Genomic DNA, 24,362 nt, shown 5'->3' with positions numbered 1-24,362 from the left:
AACTTTCAGTGTTTCCCTTCAAAATGACATATGTGTGATATCTGTACAGTGTTTGGTTTCTGTGCAATAAATAATTGAAACTGTTCCTAGACTTTATGTACACCCTGTATTTTGAAATCTCCTGTGTTGGCAAACATATAAGTGTTATATCAAATATTGATAGAAACTGCTTACCAACCATCAAGGAAGACATTCACACAGACAAGGAAAACCTAGTCAAGGAAAACATAATTTTTTTTTTTTGAAACTGGAGTTATATTAATCTGCCAAAAGAGAAGAAAGTAACAATATTATGAAAAGGAAAGTTACCACTCCCTATAAAGCAGAGATGCTAAGTCATAGATAGGCACAACTAAAAGCCTGTCACAAACAAGAAGGTTTAGGCCAGTAAGGCCTTACTGGCTGGAAGCTTCTTATTTGTGACAGTCTTTCTGTTGTGCCTATCTGTGACTCAGCATCTCCACCATATGGTGAGTGGTGACTTTCATTTCCATAATATTGTTATATTCCATCCTGGATTTTCCATTATTTGAAAAGAGAAGACAGGTTGGATGAAACAATGCATACTGAGATTAAATAGAAAAAGTTCTCAAGAGTTCCTGGAGCAAGGAGGAGGTGAACAACTCAGTAAGAGCACTTGTTTTTCCTTTCATTCTTTCCATTTAATTTCAGTTACTATTCCTGCTTCTGTACTTTCTTCATTGGAAAGAACCTGAAAAATGGCGCTGTTATACTTCACTGTGTATGCCTGTATCTACAGCTGCTTGGTAAATAAAAATTATGTCTAATGCTATTTGACTGCAATTCTGTATGGGGTGTAATTTTTGCTAGCAGAAAAATATATAATTCCAGTCATATACTATGGCTGACGACTACTTATATTTAGGAGGTGAAATTGCCAGTGCTGCTGATTGTCACACACAAAGTGAGGGGGAATGAGGAAGGGAGATATCTCATAACTTTGTTTGTTCCCCAAGGAGGAAAGATTGATAGCTTGGGGATGATTGGAAGAGGTCCCTCAGACATCAGGAAATTAATGAATTCGAATTTTTTTTTTTTTTTTTTCACCCCATACACTTACAAGTGTCCATCAGCAGTACTTGAAATTCCACCTTCAAAAGGTAAGTACTGCCCACCCCATCTGTCTCTTTGTAATTTTATATACAGTTCAGTCACATTAATGTGAGCACTGCCTATGTTTTATATCAACATGCAGTAACCGCTCACAGACGGCAGATGCCAGCATTAGCATTGGAGTATATATAAAGTGGGTCAAGGGGTGATGCAGAAAAGAGTGCAGATGTTGTCGTAATGCTGGAACAGAGCTATTTATCGGACATCATTGGTTTTTGGGCCAAGTGTAGAAGCATTTCCAAAAAGGCTAAGATTGTAAACTGTTTACATGCCACCATGGTGAAAGAATACCGTGCATGGCGAATTAGTGCCATTCAAAACCGGCATGCAGGCAACTGTGGTGCAAAGATATGTGTGGGTGAATGAATATGCAACTTTTGAGCAACTGACCGGCCAGATGAACCAAGGGGCTACCAACCGTGTCTCCTCAATGACCATTCAACAAATGTTGATGCATATGGGCCTCTGCAGCAATGGTTTGGTTCATGCATGTATTCTGGCTGCTGTCCATCATTGAGAAAGGCAGGAATTTGCATGCCACTGAGTGGCAAAAGATTGCCTTTTCAAATGAATCGTGTTTTATGCTCCATCAGACCGACGGCTTTTGGCATGTATGGCACTGCAACAATTGTTGAAGGGTTCAGGCCGGTGGAGGGGGTTTATGGTGTTGTGAATATATTTGTGGTCTTCCCTGGGTGATATCATCATTCTGGAAAGCACAGTGGTTCAACACAAGTAAGCATCAGTCCTTGGGGACCACATCCACTCATACGTGCAATTTATTTTCCCTTGGCAAGATAGCGTCTACCAGCAGAACAATGGAGTATGTCACACACTTCGTAGTGTAAGTGTGTGGTACCACAAGCACCAGAGGGAGTTCACTGTGCTCATGCCCCCCTGCCTCCCCCCACCCCCTCCCTGCCCCCTCCTCTTCCCTAAGGCTGAATTCAAAACCCGGTTGAGAATATGCAGTGACTACTTTGATACTGTTTGTGCCACGAATCTTTGGCCCTCGGCTGTGAAACATAGCACACTTGGCCATGATAGTGGAACTGGAGTGGGTCCACATCCCGGTTGGTAGCTTCTGGAACCTCACTGACACTCTCCATGCATGTCCTCACTGTGAAAGATGGCTATTTGGGCTTTTGACAGGTGGTTACAAGTAGTTTTGGACCAAGCAGCTTCCTCAAGTTAATTTTACTGTAGATAGAATACTTGGGCAAATTCCTGTGGTTTTGTTCACAACAATTTTCTTTCTTGTTTTGTTCTAGTGGCAGATTGAAGGATTTGTTAAGAAGTACAAGAAAATGAAAGACAGGGCAGCTCTTTTGAAAGGCAGTTTACATAAGGTAAGGTGGCATAAACCATATTTTTAAACACAAGAACATGATAATGAAAACCTATCACCATTATGCATTACAGTGTGCTATTATACTCTGAAATATACAAGGTGCATCCAATAAGTTCGATAAATGGTGTCAGAAAATAAAGAAAATGAGAGTTACAAAGTAATCACCATCAGCTACAACACATTTGTGACACTAATTGTAAAGCTATTGAAAACTGTTCATAAACATTCTTGTGGAAGAGTTTTTAGTAATGTGGTCATGCATTGTTGGATTTATCGCATCATTACAGGAGGTGAGACCGGGTTCTACCAGTACGATCCGTAGACTGAGCGACAGACATTTCCCTCACCTCCCTCAGATAGAAATTCATGATAGATCGAGATTTTGCTTTTGAAAAAAGCAATCGACATCCTTTAATCTTTGATTTTGACAGAAGACTCTTTTTGGGAGGTGGAGAAGACAACAAACATTGTGCCACTGGCTCGGTCTCAGGATCTTATTGGTAGCACCAGGTCTCATCACCTGCTATGCCACAGATATGCAACGGTGTGTAACCACAGTGCTTTGAGCGATTGCACAAGAAAATTTGTTGACAGTTTCCAACAGCTTTACAACTGATGTCAGAAGTGTGTTGTAGCCAACAGTGGTTACTTTGAAGGCCAAGACTTATTTGATGCAGCTCTTCTTGTTTGTCTTTTCTGTACAGATCTTTTTGTCTTTGTATAACTACTGCAGTCTACATCCATTTGGCTCTGCGTGCTGTTGTCAAAAATTGTTCTCCCTTTATAATGTTACCCCTGCCCCCTCCCCTCCAACTTCCCTCCCTTACAAAATTGAAATGTTTTTCTGGTGACCTCCTCCTCAGTATTTACCAACTGGGAAATCCAAAATGGAAAGCATTTCTCCTTCAGAATATTGCCCCCAAGGGGATGCCATCATCAAGCCGTATAGTATAGGTGGATAACAGTGATGTGTTGTGTTGATCGTAGCAAAATTGGGAGTTGCACATGCTCCTAATTTAGAAAATTAAAAGTATGTGGTCTGCAACACTCGCCATCAGAATAATTCCTAATATGAATGAAATATTTTCATTCACTTGTGGATTTGTGAATGTTTTCTAAGGCAGTTAACGGGCAATGAAAAATGTCTACACCCAAAATGAGATTATTAAAGAGTTACATGTGTCTCGTCACCCAAGAAATCTCCTGTATTAGCCTTTTTAAGAAAGTGGGGACATTGACCAGTACCAAACATTCTCTCTCTTCAATCGTAACTTTCTCACAATCAAATGTACCACAACCATAATACAAGAAGAAAATGTGACCCACATTATGATCTGATGAATTTTTCTGTAGTACAGAAATGTGTGAAATAGAACTAGCACTGAAATCTTTTAACTTGCTTGGAAGTAATAAAGATTCCTAAGAGATAATAACACGTTATTTGAAAGTAAGAAGAAGAAAATTTTGTGTAATAATCATGTTATTGTCTTAATTAATTTTTAAGGCAGAAAAATTTGGAATGTAGTCTGATTTGTTCAAGTTATGTCTTTCTGGTTTTGTCTGTACATGATTAATAATACATTCTATGTTCTATAATTCATAAAAAAGTTCTTTAAATTTGAGAAATCCAATGCAAAGTTTATGTAATCAGGGAACAGTGTTATATGATTTGTAATAAAGTCTAATTTTATATTTGTTTTTGATTGACATGTATGTAATACTAAATTAAATTACACACACACCACGAAAGCAACTATATCTCCGCATGCTAAGACTGATAGGTTTATTTCTGGATCTTCAAATTAATCTCACCACTTCTCTTCACCATCATTGTATTTTCCTGCTCCTGCCTGCACCATACATATATTCTCACATATTCAGTGACATAAGTTGCAAGATCCCTTGCCTTTTGATATGCTGAACTGTAAAGTGTCACACAGCATAACAGGAAAGGAGAGACAGTGCTGTCAACATACTATATGTTTACAACTATATGTCTACACCATAAAACAAGGAAGGAAAAGAGCAATTCACAAGAATCAGCCAGTAAAAACATTGCTCGTGATGTGCACATTTTTGTATGACATGATGTGGAGTTGTAAATGGATTTAGTAACTGATCTGCGATTTTATTTTTCCCTCCTACAGCATTTTAAGCTTTTGACAACTGACACTTGCATTTCCACACACGTGTCAAAGTAGTATTAGTGAATGGAGATAATACAAACAAGAGTTTAGATGCCACAGTTCGAATGTATTAGACTTTTCAGAGGGATCTTCAGTGAGTCACTAACGAGCTGATAATCACATCTCCAGACAAGGATAAGACAAAAACTGAAAGCATATTTGTTTATCTGTATTAACATGATGTTATGTCTATATGCGAACAATGTTGTGTATTAATGTAGTCTTTGTAGCTGCACTAAGATCCATATAATTTTTTCCTATTGTTTCCAGCTGTCAAACATTTAAGTAAAACAAAAACCACTAACCATTTGGTCTAGTAATAACAGCATTTCTGTGTTGATGGGCTGGACTAGCGTGATCCTGCTTTACACCCTTTATTACGAAGTACCAGGTGCCTCTGAGGCCAACCATTCTCATACCGGCTGTGTGACAGTGTTCACCCATCGGCCCTGCTAGGTGCCAGGGAAGTGGCTACTGTTTGGTGGGCATAACACTGATCGTTTTCCTGAGAGGTGAAGATTTCATTCTGTTTGTCACCTCTGCTAGTTTCAAAACTGTGGTAGACATAACAATTAAAATATTAATTTAAATGTAAGATGAATATAAGCTAGCTGTCGCGTCATTCCTGCTTTCTGTTTATAGTCCCCGTACATTCATACCAACAACTAAAAATGTTGACAGTGAATAGTGAACCTTTACTGCTGCAGCTAAGTGATAAAAAAATAAAGTTATATCAAAATAATTAATGATAATTATATGATAGAATGTTCAGATGTAATACAAACACACACGACAATTTGAAGCAACAACTCGGAGCACAGTTTTTGACCAGTTAACAACATAGATCAACAAAAGCAAAAGTCAGTTGTTCATGTCCTGCCGTTATCATTCTTATGTTGCATTTCCACATATTGCTCACTGTGTGTATGCTACTAAAAGGAAAAATGTGTTTATGACCTTAATGTGCTGAATTGAAAGCAAATTCTACAAAGATATTATTGTGATCATGTATTGTTTAGAATCTTGAAAAAATGTGATTAGAAATAAAAGAAACAGAACTGTATAGCACAAAAAGAAATGCTTGAAGCCATCTGCTCAGAAATGGATAATAACTTGCATTTCCCATTTTTTGATAATGACACAGAAACTAAATTTTGTTTGTGACACAGTTTCCAATTGCTGTGACAACCATCTGGGGACATTGCTTAGCTGCAACTTTGTATTCTGCATTTGCTCTCGCATTGACAGAAGATCGCACTATTGCTGAAAACCAGTTCTGTGGAAAGTTGTCCTGTAATGTATGCCAAAATAAATACTATAATTGATTTTGAGTATCTATTCCTTGAAGTCAAATTGATGACCACTCTCAGATCTTTGATAAATGTTTAATACCAGTAAAAAAAACCACAATCCGAAAGAGTAGTGTGACAGTGTTGATTTAAACACAGAGCACCTTCATCAGATGAAGAGTGACGTATTAACATAACCACAGTATTCCTGGTGCTTACAGTTTGATACATCCAGTTTACAGGAATGTAACCCATGGACACTGTCTTTCACAATGTTGACACAATTACACAACCCATATCCTGCCTACTGAATGTTTCCAAAAAGTTAAAGGTAATGCATGTCACTGCAATGACTGTAGAAAAAGAAAAGGAAGATGTTAGGTGGACTGACTTTTGATAATGTGAATGCTGATACGTTAATCATGTGAGAGATTGCCACTGACTGACTACTTTGGGTCGGATTGGTCTTATAAAGGGTGGTGTAAAGATTTTTGCTGCTTTCGGAATCCTGTAATTATTTGAAAACGACTAGGTTAAGTTTTACTGCATTGGATGGGCTGTATACTCAGACCAAAATTGGGTTTATGAAATATGTTGTCGGTTATTGCATTAGAAAAATTCATGCAACCACTTTATTCATCCATGTTAGGAACACCCCAGGTAAAAGTTTGACAGTCATATTTAAATGTATAATGTGTTATGTTAATTTTACTAAGTTTTTAATTAATGACTTTACAGATTAATAAAGGATGCCATTCAGTCCATAAAAATAATGTCTATGAAAATGCATAGGTGAACTTCAGAAGTAAACAGAAATTATGACACATAAGATAATAGTATGCCTGGTTCCAAACTTTAAGTACGTATATATTTTAATTGAATTATTTTCCAGTGAATCAAAATATCTTCTCACAGAGAATGGAATGAGTGCTTTTCAGTGAGTGGTGTCACTGCTTCAGATTATATCGATCAGCTCATTCTAAATTTCCTATCTCGTATAATAGTAAAGTTTTCAGTTGATAGCTTTTGATTAGTACAGTACCATGTGCCACAGCATCATCAGCAAACAACCCCAGATTGCTGCCCATCCTGTCCTCTAAATCATATATCAGTATATAGAGAACAACAGGGATCCTATCACACGTACCTGGAGCACTCCTGACAATACCATTGTCCCTGATACTGGGTTCTATTACTTAAGAAGTCTTCGAGGCATTCACATATCTGTGAACTTATTCCATATGCTCATACCTTCATTCAGAGCCTGCTGTGAGGCACCATGTCAAATGCGTTCCAGAAATCTATGGACTCTGCCTGTTGCCCTTCACATGTAGTTCACAGTATATCATATGAGAAAAGGTTGATCTGAGTTTCACACGAGCAATGCTCTCTCAATCTGATTTGTGGACATTATCTTCTCAGTCTCAAGAAAATTTATTATATTCAGACTGGGAAAATGTTCAAGGATTCTGCAACAAACTGAAGTTACTGATATTCGTCCGTAATTTTGCAGGCGTGTTCCTTTGCCCTTCCGCCACTTGGAACTTTGTGCTGGACGAGAGATTCACAATAAATGCAAGCTAAATAAGGGATAATGCCGTGGAGTATTCTTTGTAAAACCAAATTGGGAGTTCATCCGGACCTAGTGCCTTATTTGCTTTTAAATCTTTCAATTGTTTCTCTGTGCCAGGAGCCTGTCCGATGGTCAGATGACTGTATATTTGTATGATTTTTCTGTGTGAATGATTTCTTGAATGTGAAATTTAAAACTTTGGCTTTCGTTTTGCTGTCTTCAACTGCCACACCTGACTGTTCAACAAGGGACTGAGCAGAAGCGTAAGAGGCACTTAGGGATTTTACGTAGGACCAGAATTTTCTCAGGTTCTCTGCAAGGTCTTTTGCTAAGGTATCACAGTGGTAGTTGTTGTATGCTTTGCACATAGATCTTTTCACAAACATACGGATCTCTATTAATCTTTTCTTGTTGTCATTTTTGTGGTCTCTTTCGAACTGAGGGTGCAATAACCTCTGCTTCCTCAGCATCTTCCAAATATCATTAAACCATGGTGATCTTTTCCATCCTTTATCCACTTACAAGGTGCATAACTCTCCAGACCGTGATTTACAATATGTTTAAACTTTACCTGTAACTCCTCTACATGCATCTTACTGGAACTAAGTAACGTTAATTCACTGGCTAAGTGAGATGCTAACAACTGCTTATCTACTGTTACCTACAAGAAACACTCTCCTAGCCTTCTTGCTTGATGTAATATCTTTCATAACCCTGGTTAATTGCTAGTTATGATCGCTAATCCTCATTTCTATACTGATATTGTCCGTAAGATCTGGCATGTGTGTAGCTACAAGATCTAAGATATTTCCATTGCGTATGGGCTGCCAAGCTAACTGCTCAAAAGAGTTTTCAGAAAATGTTTTCAAAATTATTTTGGCCAGCTGTCTGTCAGTATCCTCTGCAATGACTCCATAGATATACCAGTCTATACTCAATAGATGGAAGTCACCTCCAACTAGTATTGCATGGTCTGGGAATTTATGCACAACTTACTGTGGTCTTTCTTTGAAGACTTAAGAACTGTCACAGTGGAATCGGGTCGCCACTAAAAACATCCATCTGTTATACGGGACCAGATAACTTCACTGTCACATTCCACTTCAACGTCAGTAGAGGTAATATTTTTGTCAGCTGCAGTGAGCACTCCACCTGCCTTGGCGTCTAATCTGTCTTTACGACATGTGTTCCCTGACTTTCTAAATCTCTCAGATCTTTCCACTTTAGGTTGCAGTGAGCTGTTGGTCTCAAGAATACTTTGAGCATGAGAGCTTTCCTGTAGGGCAGGAAATTCAAGAAATTTTGTTATGAATTCTTTGACAGTTTACTGATAAAATTTTTACAGACGAAGTTTCTTTTGACCTAAAGTGGTCTGACACCCTTTGCTGCGTATTGACTGGTAAGTGTTCTTCAGAGTACTTCAAACTACTGTCTAGTTTAAAAAACACTCATGTGCACTTCATAAGCACTCTGCTACCTGAGTAGCTGCTTCCTTCATGTAGTCCACCCCCTGACCTGACAAGGGGAATCTTACAAATCCCCACCAGATAATGTAGGTCTAGAAATCTGCTGTCAAGACAATCACAGTGTCAATGTAGCCTTTGGTTGAGACCCTTCACTCGGCTCCGAACCAAAGGACCCAATCACCCCTGGGAACAATGCTGCAAATTGCGAGCTCTGCCTGCACCCCACACCGAGGCTAGCAGTCTTCACCACCACCACCACTTCCTCGTCCTCCTCCTCCTCCTCCTCCCCCCACCCCACCCCTCCCCTGCCACCTGTATGAATTGAGGATGGCGACAGAAATCATTGATGCTGATGTGAGCCACAACTTGCAGACTACTGCACCCTACATGCTCGATAGCTGCAGACAGAGCTGCCTCCACATCTCGGATGAGGCTCACTGAGACACTACCGAATGCACATTATCTTTCTTTCCAGCCCTGAACAGTGTCTGTCTAAGGGGCTCCACAACACACCTAATTTTGGAGTTCCCAATAACTAGTAAACCCCTCCTCCTGTGTGCCTGCCCAATCCTACTGAAGCAGCAGCCACATATTTACTTCAAGGGCGAATGGGTGAGGCCAAGCGACCGGTCTCCTCATTGGCTCTCCGCCTTGACTGATGCAAATGCATTACCTCCCTATACTCACCCTGCGGTGAGGGTGAATCCACCGCATCATGTACACTAGGAGGTGCCTGGTTAGCAGAGCCCATGGGCAGAACAAGTGACACCTGAGGTGTCCCATACAACATGCCAGATTCTCCACTACCACTGTACCCTGAGGCAGCAGTCTGAAGGTGACCGATTGTAGCCAGAAGCGCCTCAAGCTGTTCGCGGAGCACAGCCAACTCCTCGTGCATCCACATACAGGATGCACACACCCTAATCATCCTAGTAAGACCAACTGAGAAGCAAACTATAAAAGCAGATAGAATCCCAGGTACACAGCTTGTTACCCTCCTGATGTGTCACAAATGGGTATTGATGCATTAATTAGCTAGCTGTTTAGTGAGCAATTCTGCGCTACAGGCTGAAGGATTTTTTTCCTTACAAAAATATGAAATTAAACCTTTTAAATAGAGCAGCATATGCTAAATTTAGTAAATGTACTACAAGGAAAAGAAGGAAATTCATGAAGACTTAACTTATTGCTCTGTACGACGACTGGCATGTTGTTGTATTAATAATAAATGAAAAAAGGAAATGACATGACAACTGGCTTTTATTCATCTTATATTAAAATTAAGATTTTAATTGTTAAAAATCAATTAGTGTTGAAACTGTTGTTGTTGTTGTGGTCTTCAGTCCTGAGACTGATTTGATGCAGCTCTCCATGCTACTCTATCCTGTGCAAGCTTCTTCATCTCCCAGTATCTACTGCAACCTACATCCTTCTGAATCTGCTTAGTGTATTCATCTCTTGGTCTCCCTCTACGATTTTTACCCTCCACGCTGCCCTCCAATACTAAATTGATGATCCCTTGATGCCTCAGAACATGTCCTACCAACCGATCCCTTCTTCTGGTCAAGTTGTGCCACAAACTTCTCTTCTCCCCAATCCTATTCAATACTTCCTCATTAGTTACGTGATCTACCCACCTTATCTTCAGCATTCTTCTGTAGCACCACATTTCGAAAGCTTCTATTCTCTTCTTGTCCAAACTAGTTATCGTCCATGTTTCACTTCCATACATGGCTACACTCCATACAAATACTTTCAGAAATGACTTCCTGACACTTAAATCTATTCTCGATGTTAACAAATTCCTCTTCTTGAGAAACGCTTTCCTTGCCATTGCCAGCCTACATTTTATATCCTCTCTACTTCGACCATAATCGGTTATTTTATTCCCTAAATAGCAAAACTCCTTTACTACTTTAAGTGTCTCATTTCCTAATCTAATTCCCTCAGCATCACCTGACTTAATTCGACTACATTCCATTATCCTCGTTTTGCTTTTGTTGATGTTCATCTTATATCCTCCTTTCAAGACACTGTCCATTCCGTTCAACTGCTCTTCCAAGTCCTTTGCTGTCTCTGACAGAATTACAATGTCATCGGCGAACCTCAAAGTTTTTACTTCTTCTCCATGAATTTTAATACCTACTCCGAATTTTTCTTTTGTTTCCTTTACTGCTTGCTCAATATACAGATTGAATAACATCGGGGAGAGGCTACAACCCTGTCTTACTCCTTTCCCAACCACTGCTTCCGTTTCATGCCCCTTGACCCTTACAACTGCCATCTGGTTTCTGTACAAACTGTAAATAGCCTTTCGCTCCCTGTATTTTACCCCTGCCACCTTCAGAATTTGAAAGAGAGTATTCCAGTTAACATTGTCAAAAGCTTTCTCTAAGTCTACAAATGCTAGAAATGTAGGTTTGCCTTTTCTTAATCTTTCTTCTAAGATAAATCGTAAGGTCAGTATTGCCTCACGTGTTCCAGTATTTCTACGGAATCCAAACTGATCTTCCCCGAGGTCGGCTTCTACTAGTTTTTCCATTCGTCTGTAAAGAATTCGTGTTAGTATTTTGCAGCTGTGGCTTATTAAACTGATTGTTCGGTAATTTTCACATCTGTCAACACCTGCTTTCTTTGGGATTGGTATGATTATACTCTTCTTGAAGTCTGAGGGTATTTCGCCTGTTTCATACATCTTGCTCACCAGATGGTAGAGTTTTGTCAGGACTGGCTCTCCCAAGGCCGTCAGTAGTTCTACTGGAATGTTGTCTACTCTGGGGGCCTTGTTTCGACTCAGGTCTTTCAGTGCTCTGTCAAACTCTTCACGCAGTATCTTATCTCCCATTTCGTCTTCATCTACATCCTCTTCCATTTCCATAATATTGTCCTCAAGTACATCGCCTTTGTTTAAACCCTCTATATACTCCTTGAAACTAACGGGGACAAAAATAAGAATGAAACCTTCACTTTCAAGGAAATGTCAGTGTTCTGCCAGAGCAACAGTTGTGACCTTTGTAGCACCCAACAGACCTGGTGGGCAGAGACTGGTATGCAGCCAGTCCAAAAATGATTGGCGTCAGTGGCCTCCAGTGCATTAAAATGCTCTGGGAAAAATAAAACTTCAAATCAGTTACTAAATCAGTTTGTGAATTCCACATTATGTCACACATAAATACATCCATCCTGAGGAATATTTGTACTGCTGTGATGCTTGTAGATGACTATTTCTCATTCTTTGTTTAATGGTAGAAGAAAACGAACCTTTCTTTTAAGGCACTGATTTTAATTGAAATTAGTCTTATGTTAACTCCTAACTCAGGTCAGTTGGTATCTCACTTTTTGTTTGCTATAGGGTACAGTATGGACCCGTGTGAATTGGTAGTACATTGGCAGCACTGTGTCTTCTTACCTTTTATGCTGTGTGTGACAGGCTTTACAGTGCATCATAACAAAAAGGCAAGGGGTCTCGCATTTTGTGTTGCTGACTTCTTAACGGACCACTTACCCCACTCTTCCCAATATTTGTGCACACACCATGCTGACCATGCCCAACCCATTTACAACTGCTGCCTGCTTCACTCATACCTACATACCAACATGCATCTCACACTGCCATTGTATTATTATTTATTTCTATTCCTGTCTTCATTTTAATCTCATCCAGTTTTCTTATTGGTCTTATTTACATCTTGATGTCTTCCTACTGTGCTTCATGTAGCTTCATCCTTCCTTCACTATACTTCATCTGGTTTTGTCTTTTTCCAATTTTTCAGAATATTCCCATATGTTTTAATGCTCAGTTACTATTTTTTTTTCTCCACAATCGATTTTTGTTCCTTCCATCTGTGTAAATACAGAAAAGTTTCCCTACCCCTATACAGAACCCAGTCCCACTTAACTGTTTCTGTGTTGCTGCTTAGTTTGTGGAATTGCTCCCAAATAGCTTTCCACAGTGATTCTATGTTATAATTCTGTCATTCCACAGCCCTCACCAACTTAGCCCTACACAATATATAACTGAGTCCTAAACATTTGGTCACTACCTCAGCACTGCCTGTAAAATATTTCCACCGCTGTACCAATTACCACATCACATTGCCAAATTTGAAACCCACGTACTGCAGGAACAAGAGCAGCATGCACAGTGCCACCTTAAAAACTGTAAAGTCTATTCACTTTGCACACTTATATTGGACTACCACAATCCAGCACCACTACAAAAATCTCTGTCAAACCTCCTTTATATCAGTTAATAGATGCCTGACCCCATCTTGCAGAACTACATATGCTACAATCTCACAAGCTCCCACCCACCATCCTACCAAGCCCAGCACCTAAACAGTCCTGTAACATAGTAGTGAACCTCTCCTCCAAAAGCCTCATTTCAAAGGGGCTTGTCTTTTGCCACATTCACAAATTCAGTCATTCTGAGCTTGTTAAAGACCCATTCTCCTCCCTAAAGTGGAAACACTTTTTTGCTACCAACTCAAAACTAGTACTGAACCCAGCCTTACTTGGTATACTCTTCCATCTAACTGTGATCCTACAATACATCCCTCCCCTCCACCTTCACTCCCCCCACCCCTCTTCCTGAATCATCCTGTAACCTCAATTCTTGTCTCACCATCATTCCTCCGAACTCACAATCGCAGAGAGAAGCACAGTCTGGTGCTTAAAAACTGATTCCCACCTTAAAATCACTTCTAACGAAATACATCTCTGAATAAATAAAGAATATTGTTTGTGACTGCAGCGCACTTTCTGCTCCACCTGTACAGTCCTTGTTAGGGTGTGGAGTACATCGACAGATTGAAAATTGGCTCATCCCATTTCAAGTAACGGGAGTCTCTGCTGGACCATTTCTGAATATAATGAAATTTTATTGGAAGGTTCCACAATGTCTTGAATGGATATGTACTAAGATTCAGCTCCATATCTCCTTTGGTTTATTTCTACAGCCTCTCGTGAATAGGGGTCCCGAGTTTGCACCACCTACACACGTGCCAAAGTGTGAACTTTGGATAACTTTTGTGAAAGGTACTTTCAGTTTACAAGCCCTTGCTTTTGTACACTTAAACAACTTTTTGTGCTGAATTAGAAGATATTATTGCTGACATTTTTAAATGCAAAATGTAACAGCCGTAAGACCACAAAAATGACAGAAAATTAACTGTGTGACTTTGAGAGCCCATCTTTAACCAGTCACAATTCACAATTTAATCAACAGATTTGGCCAACAACTGTGCTGTCTTCTTGTGCTTTTGTTCGATAGCCATGGGCCTTTTCTGTCAAATTATATGCTCCTAGCAATTTGGTGAAAATGTTTTGGGTGCGAAATTTGTGTAGTTTTGGGAGTCCATATCTCAACTGTATGTTCTTTAATCTTTATAATCTTTCTGTATCTAAAAAGGGAAGTCTTTCAACTTCAGAGGTGCTGTAGTTTTAATTTTTGATTCTTGCCTGCTTATGACTGAAAAAAAAAAAATCGCTCACAGTTATTACTTTTCACACACATTTTTATGTTCAAACGTGATATTAATGAATAAACAGGAAGATAAATCAGTGAAAGCTTTTTTCTGTCCATAAAAATACAAGTGTAGTTATGTACGAATCAACTTCAAGCAATAAGCAGCAACAAAACAAATGAAAATCCAGAATGTTAGAACTCTAAACACAACTGGAATAATTCTTTTTCACATCAGAATGAATAAATTGCTATTACTGTCTTGTTCATATTCTGAGTAAATATATTGGATTCCTGATGTTTTGGTGTTTTTATGACTTTTAGACATGGATTGTTCTGGAATTGGTCTTCTCAAAATTTTGTGAACTCAGGCCTAAGTAGTGCTGCTGGTACCAAAGTTGTTGTAATTTAACCTTACCCAAAAAGGTTGCGTTTTTAAACCCATTGTAAAAAAATCAATAAAACCCAACTGTATCTAATATGAAAATTTAATTAACATCAAAATGTTAGATAGTTAGCCTTACACGAACTAAAGAGAGCCATCATATTTACTGAAGGCAAATATGTAGTGTCAGAAGAATTTATTTTATTAATATTGTTTTTTAACTTTTCTTGCAATTTAAGAAATGCAACTAAAATAACATTTATACTCCCAGCAAAAAGAAACTAACTTGATGTAGAATTGTAATGAGAGTAAAGTACAATTAACTACTTTTTGGAAGCATACAGAAATTCGTAGATCTTCACCAACTGAGAACAGTTCTTTTGTCTCCTAAATTTTTAATTAATTTTGCCCAAATGAACTGGCAGATGGACAAGATTCTTTCAGGTGCATTGCTGGCAGGGCATGAAAAGAGGCACTAATAAAGTAGTTGTAAGAATGGGTTATTGTTTTGAATAGAGTAGTAATAGGCTTTTATACTGAATTGTGTAATCATAAATCTGAAAAGAAAGCAATAAAATCCAATTTCAACTACTTTTCTTTTATTTTTTAATCCCATTTTTATTTTCTCCCTAATCCTGGCTGGTACACTCAGTTCATGTATGTGTAATACATAAAAATGGCCAACTGGTGTTGGCTACAGCAGCTATCAAGGATGGTAACTATGGGGAATTAATAAAAAAAACTGTGTGCCATTTGGAATCAAAGAATGCATGCTCCAATATTGAGAACCATGTCCTGGATAACCTGAGCTAGAATCTTATTCAGTATGTTTTTTTAAAAGCATATGACCCAGAAGAAATTATACAGTACAAACAGGGGTTTATACTGATAAGAATGTTCTAGCGATGCATCAATCAACTGTAGAAGAGTTTGTAGAGAAACTGGTTCTTTAAAAAAGAAAATAAATAAAAAAAAGTCATGGTCTGACAAGCCACCATTCTCTCTCTCTCTCTCTCTCTCTCTCTCTCTCTCTCTCTCTCCCTCCCTCTCTCTCTCCCTCTCTCCCTCTCTCCCTCTCTCTCCCTCTCTCCCTCCCTCTCTCTCTCTCTCTCTCTCTCTCTTCCGCTCCCCCTGTCCCCCTCCCCCCCTCTCTCTCTTCCGCTCCCCCTGCCCCCCCCCCTCTCTCTCTCTCTCTCTCTCTCTCTCTCTCTCTCTCTCTCTCTCTCTCTCTCCCTCTCCCCCCCCCTCTCCCCCCCCCCCCCCCCACCCTAAATTGACATCTGAGTATACCGTGTATATCACTGACTTTTCATTTTTGCTGAGAGTGCTGGAAACTCTACAGGCTGCTTCTGTGCACCCTACTAAATGAGAGAAATTTCTTCTTTTGCAAACAACAAATATTGAAATATTGTAATGCTTTTTACACACAAGAAAGACTTCAAACAATTCTGTGTACTTGATAAGCACATTTTGACAACATTTGCAATGAACAGAGTTATAGATTAGAACACACCCTACTCTCATGTTTCTTTTGTTCTGTGACTTTTTTAAGCACTGTCAAGAATGTCTTCTTCCAAGGAACCAGTCACAACTCTGAGGTGGGAATCTGCTGCACAGGGAAAACATCAAGTACAGCAAGTGGCCTAATGATCTTCATACCAATTAGTAATCTATTTGAGACCAGTAAATGCTACTCGAGCTATTGTTTGTATGAAATCTCAAGATACTTGCAATATCTGTAGGGTATATAAGTATCCCAGAATGTGACAAGCAGTAGTTCGTCTAGCTTAGTATTTCGTTTTTATGTAATATTCTTCTTTACAGTGTCGATATTGTAGAGGCCTCCTTTTCCGTTCAAGAGGGTCTTGATTATTATTGGTGCAATCTCTTCCTTGCATAGTTTGTTAATCTGTCCCCAATATTCTGAGTTCCACTTTTCTTGTCACCTGGTATTTTTAAATAACAGATAAATAAATAAGTGGTGTGGCTATAATTAATACCAGTGTAAATAAAATCCTTGTATACTCTTATTAACTAAATAATACTACACCAGGCCATGTGAGAGACATTGTGTCAGTAGTGTTTTATGATGCCCTCCAGATGAAATACTAGTACCACCTCCTAGGTTGAGAGTGTAAATAAGTCTTAAATCTTCACCATCTAAATTTAGTTCTTCCGATAGTTCTGGTGAATTTCCATTTATTTAATTTATCTCTGGTTTTATTAAGTCCATCCCAGAGCTTACCTAGTTCCTCTTCTGTTTTTCCTTAATCAACTGATAGCCATGGTGTACTGACATAAATCTGTTGTTTCTTGTACCATTTGAGTAATTAATTCACTTACTCTTGCTTCCAAAGTTCTGAAAGTGGAGCCTGGTAAAGCTGTTATGTCCAAATTTTTACCCTGCTCTAACACATGTAACCACATTTGCGTTTCTTAAGAATTGTTCATTTACTCTTGTAAACATTTGTTTAGTTAATTCTTTCATATATGTTTTACATTCTGACCTACCTCCTTTAATTGTTCAGAACCAGCATTTCTTACAAGATCACATAGTTGGTTTATCTTAGTACTTAACTACCCTTGTAAAGTGGGTAAAATGTTATCTAGTTAGTTAGTTTTGTGTTTATCTCTTTTTTTTTTTTCCTCTTCGTGAGATTCCTGAATATGCTGTTGGAGGCTACCATTTGTGATATCTACTTTTGCACTTAAATCTTCAGTCGATCTTCCACCATTTGTTGCCTAAAATTTAGTAATGTAAAAACGCTAATGAGTTGTCTGTTGACTCAGTATTTTAAGCCCAATAACACACAACTTTTTGGCCAGCCACTGACTTCAAATTTCTCACAACACATAGTACCATTTGAAGGCATGTTATTTTGATTCAAATACAGCTCACTTACGACTTTCAGTGGCACTAGGCATGGCGAACTGCCAGTGCGAAGTGGGACCGTCATGGTGGGAAGGCTACAATAGAAATTGCTGCAGCAGTGGCCAACTCTGGTGTTTGATATGCCACCAATGTAACTGCAGCCAACTGCTGTGTGATGACAAGGAACTGAAGACTAGAAAACAGCCACCGGCTAGAATCGTCGATCTTCTGGATTGTAGACATGTATTTTATTCTGTGTTGTAATTATTGGTAAGTAATTTAATATTCTTGTATGGACAACTAAATTTCTTCTGTTCTTTCTGTGTCACTGAGAAGTCTATAAAGTTTTCTCCTCAACAGCTCAGTTCTTCATAAACATTTCTTGAATAAAGTATTATTAATGATCGCTGCATTGAGTAACCTTCACAGTTCACCACATTGTCATGGACAGTGCCCTTTTCTACTGTAACTCATTGTGACAAAAATACTAATTTCTTTCAAGTACCTTGACAAATTTTTCCAGGTTTGCCATTCTGTGAGGCTTTCACCACAAACGAAATTTTTCCTGGGTACCTACATGATAATTTTCTCTGAGGAAGGCAGTACATTAGCTACTATTGTCAAAACACCTTTTGCCTTGTATTTCTGACTGTGTCTCCTTTTTGGCATGCTGCTGAGTGCTGAAGACTCAACAACAGACTACTACTGTGCACACTACTACATGAGAGAATTTTCTTCTTCTGTAAACCACATATATTATTATAGCTTTTTACACACAGGAAAGATATCAAGCTGCTCTGTTTGCTTGACTAGTATATTTCAACATAATTTGCAACGAACCAAGTTATAGTCTATAGCATTTCTTGGTTCTGTGTACGTCTGATGCATTGTCACATGTGTCTTCATCCTAAGAGCCTGGCACATATCAGAAGCAGGGATGTGCTGCACAGAGAAAACATTAAGAGTAGCAAGCGTGGCCAAACGGAAGCCACTTCCAGTGTTGCTCTGTCCAGTAGCAACATAGTCTACCTTACCATTCAGTCAACATACACATGCAGAAAAACCCAGTGGTCAACATGAATGTCCCACTATCCAAACTACTTTAAATAAATGTGCTCCAGTAGTTGATGGTCATCATTCATCAGTCCTAAATACCTGTGCAATACATTACTTTAACAAAGTGATAGATTACACTATAGTCTTGATCTATTTAAATTCAAGGACAACATTTCAAGCATCATCTCTTACAGAGAAAGAAATTAAAGAAATAGAATTTGATCAAGAAAGGTATGCTGAAGTCCACAGAGTTGCTAGGGTAAGAGAAAATCAACAGTTGAAGCCCATTGTTGTAAACGATATTAGAGGAAACAGAGGTTAGAATGATTTTGTAGTATTCAAAGTCAAAGCGTTAAAGTCGGTGAAGAAATACCAGCACTTATCAGCTTTTTGCATCCCAGTGGTCATGTCCGTTCCTTCCATTGTCCATTTACCTAAGGTACTTAATGGATTCCGGGTCATCACATATTTAAAATCAAAAGCACCATCAACAGCATCAGGAAGGCAACATACTTGTTCAGCATCTAAATAAGACGGCATTTGCAATTTATTTAGTCTGAAGTGCAAAGACATTATTCCAGTCATACAGTGTGTTTAAAGTTCTGTCTTTCTGGATTTTCATTTGTTGTATTGCTGCTCAGGAGTCGAAGCAGGAATAGCACAATGGGGTGTAGGGCTTTACATCAGGAAAGAAATGGAACCCAGCGTAGTTGCAATAAGGTATGTAAACGAACGACTGATGTGGATAGATTTGACAGTGTCTAGCAAGAAAATTAGGATTGTGTCAGTATATTCGCATTGTGGAGGGACAGATCAAGATAAGATGGATAGTTTTTTATGAGGCACTCAGTGATGTAGTTGTTAGAATAAAGGACAAGGACAGTGTTCTGCTCATGGGTGATTTTAACGCCAGGATTGGAAATCGAACAGAAGGGTATGAAAAGGTTATGGGTAAATTTGGAGAGGATATGGAGGCCAACAGGAATGGGAAACAACTCTTGGATTTCTGTGCCAGTATGGGCTTAGTAATCACAAACTCCTTTTTTAAACATAAGAACATTCACCGGTATACTTGGGAAGGCAGGGGAACCAGATCTGTCATTGACTATATAATAACAGATCAGGAATTCAGGAAGGCTGTGAGGGACACACGTGTATTGAGGGGATTCTTTGATGACACTGATCATTATTTAATCTGCAGCGAAATTGGGATTGTGAGGCCGAAACTGCAGGAGGTCAGGTCCATATGTAGGAGGATAAGAGTGGAGAAACTTCAGGATAAGGAAATCAGGCACAAGTACATAACAGCGATCTCAGAAAGGTACCAGTTAGTTGAATGTAGTCAATTACAGTCATTGTAAAAGGAATGGACAAGGTACAGGGACACAGTACTAGAAGTGGCTAAAGAATGTCTTGGAACAGTAGTGTGTAAAAGAAGGATGAAGCAAACAGCTTGGTGGAATGATACAGTCAAGGCACCCTGTAAAAGGAAAAAGAAGGCGTATCAAAAATGGCTACATACCAGAACCCAGGTAGACAGAGAAAGTTATGTTGAAGAAAGAAACAAAGCCAAACAGATAATTGCAGCATCCAAGAAGAAATCGTGGGAAGACTTTGGAAACAGGTTGGAGACTATGGGTCAAGCTGCTGGAAAACCATTCTGGAGTGTAATTAGCAGTCTTCGAAAGGGAGGTAAGAAGGAAATGACAAGTATTTTGGACAGGTCAGGAAAACTGCGGGTGAATCCTGTGGATGCCTTGGGCAGATGGAGGGAATATTTTGAAGAGTTGCTCAATGTAGGTGAAAACGCGATCAGTAATGTTTCAGATTTCGAGGTAGAATGGGATAGGAATGATCATGGAAATAGGATCACATTTGAGGAAGTGGAAAAAATGGTCAATAGATTGCAGTGCAATAAAGCGGCTGGGGTGGATGAAATTAAGTCGGAACTCATCAAATACAGTGGAATGTCAGGTCTTAAATGGCTACATAGGATAATTGAAATGGCCTGGGAGTCGGGACAGGTTCCATCAGACTGGACAAAAGCAGTAATCACACCAATCTTTAAACATGGAAACAGAAAAGATTGTAACAACTACAGAGGTATCTCTTTAATCAGCGTTGTGGGTAAAATCTTCTCAGGTATTGTTGAAAGGAAAGTGCGAGTATTAGCTGAGGACCAATTGGATGAAAATCAGTTTGGGTTTAGGCCTCTTAGAGGTTGTCAGGACCAGATCTTTAGCTTACAGCAAATAATGGAGAAGTGTTATGAGTGAGTGGAACAGGGAATTGTAATTATGCTTTATAGATCTAGAAAAGGCATATGACTGGGTTCCTAGGAGGAAGTTATTGTCTGTTCTACAAGATTATGGAATAGGAGGCAAACTTTTGCAAGCAATTAAAGGTCTTTACATGGATAGTCAGGCAGCAGTTAGAGTTGACGGTAAATTGAGTTCATGGTTCAGAGTAGTTTCAGGGGTAAGACAAGGCTGCAACCTGTCTCCACTGTTGTTCATATTATTTATGGATCATATGTTGAAAACAATAGACTGGCTGGGTGAGATTAAGATATGTGAACACAAAATAAGCAGTCTTGCATATGCGGATGACTTAGTTGTGATGGCAGATTCGATTGAAAGTTTGCAAAGTAATATTTCAGAGCTAGATCAGAAATCTAAGGACTATGGTACGAAGATTAGCATCTCCAAAATTAAAGTAATGTCAGTGGGAAAGAAATATAAACGGATTGAGTGCCAAATAGGAGGAACAAAGTTAGAACAGGTGGACGGTTTCAAGTACTTAGGATGCATATTCTCACAGGATGGCAACATAGTGAAAGAACTGGAAGCGAGGTGTAGCAAAGCTAATGCAGTGAGCGCTCAGCTACAATCTACTCTCTTCTGCAAGAAGGAAGTCAGTACCAAGACTAAGTTATCTGTGCACCGTTCAATCTTTCGACCAACTTTGTTGTATGGGAGTGAAAGCTGGGTGGATTCAGGTTACCTTATCAACAAGGTTGAGGTTACAGATATGAAAGTAGCTAGAATGATTGGAGGTACTAGTAGATGGGAACAATGGCAGGAGGGTGTCCACAATGAAGAAATCAAAGAAATACTGGAAATGAACTCTATAGATGTAGCAATCAGGGCGAACAGGCTTAGATGGTGGGGTCATGTTACACGCATGGGAGAAGCAAGGTTACCCAAGAGACTCATGGATTCAGCAGTAGAGGGTAGGAGGAGTCGGGGCAGACCGAGGAGAAGGTACCTGGATTCGGTTAAGAATGATTTTGAAGTAATAGGTTTAACATCAGAAGAGGCACCAATGTTAGCACTGAATAGGGGATCATGGAGGAACTGTATAAGGGGGGCTATGCTCCAGACTGAACGCTGAAAGGCATAATCAGTCTTCAATGATGATGATGATGATGATGATGATTATTGCTGCTTATTGCTTGAAGTTACTGTACATAACTACACTTGTATTTTTGTGGCTTAAAACCTGTTTTCTCTCATTTTACTTTCTATTTACTCATTAATGTTGCATTTGAGCATGTACACTCATTATGAAAAGCTACAACTTTCAACAAGGTTTTACAGCCGTAAGCAGACAAGGGTCAGCTGCTGAAACTGAAAGACTGCTGAACAGGTCCAGAAAAACAGGGACACTCTTTTGGAAATTTATTTATTGAAATATAAGTTTCAAAACTGGGCAAATTAAAGCTGAAAGTACATATTTTATATTGTAATTAGCCCTTTACAAAACATTCATTGTAGAACACACAAATCTGACCATCCGTTATTTCCTTTTCTCTGCTGAACAGAACACTAGAACAGTGTATTATTGCAACCCCGTTTGTAGTCCAGTGGGCCACTCTTGAAAGCACAAGACAGACTCTTAAAAACCAAGTCAAAAAGAAGTAGATTTGTGCATTAGAAGTTCATTTGATATGAGTATTGTTTCAAAATTAATTATTTTTATTTAATGTCAATTGTCCCACGCATAACACAGAACATCATTAAGTTTTGCAAGAGAACACTGTGCAAGCAAGCTAGTTTGCATGTAGGATTCAGCTGGTAAAACTAAAGTATGTTAAGAATAACATTTGCATTTTATCTGTGAGACTTTACTCACTGTATTCTCTCCAGTGTTTGAAGCTTTGTCAGAAAATGGGTTAAGAGGAATATTGTTTTAGAATGAAGGTACATGTTTTGGGCACTTATTTTGCCAAATAACATAATAATCCCCCCCCCCCCCCCAATGAACCATGGGCCTTGCCATTGGTGGGGAGCCTTGCATGCCTCAGTGATACAGATAGCCTTACCGTAGGTGCAACTACAACGGAGGGGTATCTGTTGAGAGGCCAGACAAATGCGTGGTTCCTGAAGAGGGGCAGCAGCCTTTTCAGTAGTTGCAGGGGCAACAGTCTGGATGATTGACTGACCTGGCTTTGTAACACTAACCAAAACAGCCTTGCTGTGCTGGTACTGAGAACAGCTGAAAGCAAGGGGAAACTACAGCCATAATTTTTTCCGAGGGCATGCAGCTTTACTGTATGGTTAAATGATGATAGCGTCCTCTTGGGTAAAATATTCCGGAGGTAAAATAGTCACCCATTCGGATCTCCGGGTGACGACTACTCAGGAGGACGTCGTTATCAGGAGAAAGAAAACTGGCGTTCTACGGATCGGAGCATGGAATGTCAGTTCCATTAATCTGGTAGGTAGGTTAGAAAATTTGAAAACGGAAATGGATAGGTTAAAGTTAGATATAGTGGGAATTAGTGAAGTTCGGTGGCAGGAGAAACAAGACATTTGGTAAGGTGAATACAGGGTTATAAATACAAAATCAAATAGGGGTAACGCAGGAGTAGGTTTAATAATGAATTAAAAAATAGGAGTGCGGGTAAGCTACTACAAACAGCATAGTAAATGCATTAGACTTGAAGCCCACGCCTACTACAGTAGTACAAGTTTATATGCCAACTAGCTCTGCAGGTGACGAAGAAATTGAAGAAATGTATGATGAAATCAAAGAAATTATTCAGGTAGTGATGGGAGACGAAAATTTAATAGTGATTGGTGACTGGAATTTGGTACTAGGAAAAGGGAGAGAAGGAAACGTAGTAGGTGAATATGGATTGGGGCTAAGAAATGAAAGAGGAAGCCGCCTGGTAGAATTTTGCATAGAGCACAACTTAATCATAGCTAACACTTGGTTCAAGACTCATAAAAGAAAGTTGTATACTTGGAAGAAGCCTTGAGATACTGACAGGTTTCAGATAGATTATGTAATGGTAAGACAGAGATTTAGGAACCAAGTTTTAAATTGTAAGACGTTTCCATGGGCTGATGTGGACTCTGGCCACAATCTATTGGTTATGAACTGTAGATTAAAACTGAAGAAACTGCAAAAAGGTGGGAATTTAAGGAGATGGGACCTGGATAAACTGACTAAAACAGAGGTTATACAGAGTTTCAGGGAGAGCATAAGGGAACAATTGACAGGAATGGGGGAAAGAAATATAGTAGAAGAAGAATGGGTAGCTCTGAGGGGTGAAATAGTGAAGGCAGCAGAGGATCAAGT

General features: G+C 39.1%; 1 protein-coding gene across 1 annotated transcript in view; it reads left to right on the top strand.

Moving 5' to 3' along the window:
* The first annotated feature begins 2,413 nt into the window (after nucleotides 1–2,413).
* LOC126108808 (zinc finger protein 99-like) overlaps nucleotides 2,414–24,362 on the top strand; it is a 230,277-nt gene continuing 208,328 nt past the window's right edge. The window contains exon 1 of the mRNA XM_049914172.1: nucleotides 2,414–2,483. The gene's annotated coding sequence lies outside the window, so the exon portion shown is untranslated. The remainder of the gene's footprint in view (nucleotides 2,484–24,362) is intronic.

The sequence above is a fragment of the Schistocerca cancellata genome, chromosome 11, assembly GCF_023864275.1.
Source record: "Schistocerca cancellata isolate TAMUIC-IGC-003103 chromosome 11, iqSchCanc2.1, whole genome shotgun sequence".
NCBI lineage: Eukaryota > Metazoa > Arthropoda > Insecta > Orthoptera > Acrididae > Schistocerca > Schistocerca cancellata.
This window is presented reverse-complemented; position numbering and strand designations above follow the sequence as displayed.